We start from the raw sequence: 3,793 nt of genomic DNA, 5'->3' as shown, positions 1-3,793 counted from the left end.
CATCGCAAGTGATCATGGCAGGACAAGATGCTGGTTCATCCGGTACGAGAGAAGACCGCGGAAGGGATACCACGCCTAACCAAGGCAAGAAGCGTCGGGATGCTAGCAAAACTCGAGGGGAAGGAACTTGGGAGCAAGTTATGGCGGAAGTATCCGAACGAGTTGAGAAGTCCGAGCATACTTTGGACAAATTGGAGGGCCATGTCTTGTCGGAACTTGACTCGGTGAAGGAGGATATTCAAGGGCTTCATGAAGCAATCATAGCACGGGACGATCGCATCACTCGACTTGAGGAGATGGTGGAATCCCTCCAAGCTTGAATCGAGGGGATGCGCAAGGATGTGACGCTATGCAAATGAGTTGCTACCACTGATGGAGGAAGCCTATGCGTTAAAGCTCCTAAGATTGAGTTGCCTAAACCATAGAGGTTTGATGGAAATAGGGATGTCAAGAAAGTCGAGAACTTCTTGTGGTAAATGGAGGTCTACTCTAAGGGTCTCAAATTACGGGATGAGACAACCAAGGTACATATCGCTACTTTGTATCTTTGGAGTTCTACCGGCGCGAACATCATCACCAAGAAACTAAGAAAGAGTCATAAATTCATTATAAAAGTCATTACACACACAAATCATAAAAGGATCACTTAGATCATCGATATTAGTTCATGATCCAAGTTCAGTTAAAACACGCTAAAATGAAAACAAAGAAACATATTTCTACAAAATTAAAAATCACTTTCTGAAGAAAAAAAATATATCAGAATCTCCCAAGCCGCTGGATAAAAACGCACCAGCAATGAAAAAATTTAAATCTGAGATCGAAAAATTAAAAATGAATAAGAAGAATATATACCTTTTATTTTCCTTGTGCGAGTGATGGTTTCTTGTTCTCTTCGTTCAGAGAGATTTATGGAAGCAAATATCAGAAAGCACGAAGATTAGGGCGAAAAGCGTATCGGTATCAATCAATCGAGAAAATACCTAAAAATAAAGGGAAAATCCAAAACTTGAAAAGCACGAAAATTATGGCGGGCAAATGTTTCGTTATCGATCGAAAGGGGAATGGGAGACCCTCTGCAATTCGTCGTGGTGATAATCATTAGACCGGGTGGGCCGGTCAGCCTATTATTTGGTGGGCCGGGAAATTGTCGATCCACTAATTTATTTTTATTTTAAAAAAACAGTAAAATTTATTTTAGTATATGATCTATTGATAAGATGTGAAATTGATACGTAAGTTATTGAAAATGGTTTAATTGATTTTTATCAAGTTATAAACAGTTTTTTCAAAACCGAACAGGCCTGACCGATTCGACCGGTTTGATCGGCAACCAATCACTGGTCTGGTCTGAAACAATCCAAAAAACCGTTTTAATGGTTAAACCGTTCAAAATCGGTCAAAATCATGCCACAAGAACCGGTTCAACCGGTATTTCGATTTTTTTTGAAAAATTCTTTTTTAAAACATTAATTTAATATTTTATTATATATATATATATATGATTATTTGGAATTTGTACATCGTTAAAAATATTATTTTAATTAAATTTTTTTAATTAATTTATTTATTTTTAAAAATATATATAGATATAATTAATATTTTGAATATATTTATATCGTTATTTATTTTCAAATTAGGATAAATATATTTTTTTTGTCTATTTATATACATCTTTTAAGTTTTTAAAATTTAAAATATATTATTAACTATATTAAATTATATAAACGATTTTTCGGTCCGATCTTCCGGTTAAAATGATTCGATCCGCAACTCGTTATAATAATTATTAGGTGAGGTGGGCCGACAGCCCATTATTTGGTGGTCTCGGAAATTGTCGATCCACTAAATTTTTTTTTATATCGATCGAAAGGAATGCGAGACCGATCCACAACTCGTTATAATAATCATTCGGCGAGACGTCGGGATAGATGGGCTGAGAAATTGTAGATCCACTAATTTTTTTATCTAAAAAATTAAAATTATTTTAGTACACAAACTAGTGATAAGATGTGAAATTGATACATAAGATATTCAAAATGGTTTAATTGATATATTGTCAATTTATACAGTCACTTTTACCATTTACTTAAATTAAAGTCCAATATTTCTCTTAAATTCACATACATACAGATTTTATTTTAAAAAATTATTTTATTGATAACATTATAAACATAAATTTATATTTATTTAAATTTTATATTATAAAAAAGATATCGTACTCATAAAATATTATATTAATCAATACAAACACATATACATGCACAAACATATATATATATATATAACCATATTATTATAATCGAAACCATCTAATTAACTAACTTCTAATTAATTGTTGAAGTTTGATTTGAAATTATCATTATATCCTAACTTATTTTTCAATAAAACCAAAATTATTAGGCAAAATAGTTATTTTATGTGGTTTCCTCTTTTTTATTCATTAGATGTTTTATTATATACCAAATAACACTAAATTTGTAACATTTAATTTTTTTTATTTACAAAAATGTCACCCACTTTATAAATTTGATAAATACATACATATATATATATATATATTGTGTTTTCTTGAATATTTTTTTAGGAAAAACTATATTTTTTTGTATTTTTTAATAAAATTTACAATTTTTTTTATTTTTAATTTCGTTAAAACAAACAAACAAACTGTACGAACACGCAACACGTGCAACAAATAATAGTTTTTGTTTATATATATATATATATATATATATATATATATATATATATTTATGTATGTATGTAGAAAATGATAAATTATATATTCAAAAATAATATATATTAAAAAATATTCATAAATATATGATAAAATGATTTTTTTTTATCTCTATATATATTTAAAAATATTGTCATTTATATTAATGAAGTTACCATTTTATCAATAAATCAGAATATATAAAACTAAAATATAACTTGTTATATTTATAAAATTACTACAAATTAAATATTTTACATAATTAAATATTTAATTAAAAATACAATTAAAACTCACGTAAACATTCGACCATCATAATCGTGTCAATCGAGACAATAAGCAAATATAATATATATATATATATATATATATAACTACAAATTAAATATTTTACATATTTAAATATTTAATTAAAATACAATTAAAACTCACGTAAACATTCGACCATCATAATCGTGCAAATCGAGACAATAATCAAATATAATATATATATATATATATATATATATGTATATATATATGTATGTATGTATGTATGTATGATTGCGCGTGTCTTTTCAATTATTTATGATATACGAATTTCACGTTAAATATTTTTTCGAATACATCATATACAATGTTCTTTTTATAGTGTTGCAAATATGATTATATGAATTTGTTTTTACAATTTTAATCGATAAAATAATTTTAAAAAGAGAAATATTTATATATCAATTTCAAACGTTCGTGTACCAATTTGATATTTTATCAATATTTCATGTATCAAAATAAATTTTAATAAAAACACTTAAGTCATTTAAGAAAATTAATAGAAATTACAAGTGTGAGAACCCAATTTTCGAAACTTGCCCTCCAAGAAAATTCAAATTGGAGGTACAATCTCTCAAACATGGAAGTTGTATTCTTTCCATTGTTAAGGCATGTGATGACCGAAATTATGGACACTAAAATCAGCACATATTCAGAAAATAAATCAAGATAAAGCCTTGCAGATTTTCCCCTTTTTTTGAACGAAATCAAGGCTGATTTCATTCCCAAATTAGACTGCAGATTCGCCCCCATCAGCCTCTTATTTCA

The sequence above is a fragment of the Henckelia pumila genome, chromosome 2 (assembly GCF_033568475.1).
Source record: "Henckelia pumila isolate YLH828 chromosome 2, ASM3356847v2, whole genome shotgun sequence".
Classification (NCBI taxonomy): Eukaryota; Viridiplantae; Streptophyta; class Magnoliopsida; order Lamiales; family Gesneriaceae; genus Henckelia; species Henckelia pumila.
The sequence above is the reverse complement of the archived record's forward strand: the minus strand, read 5'-3'. Positions refer to the sequence as shown.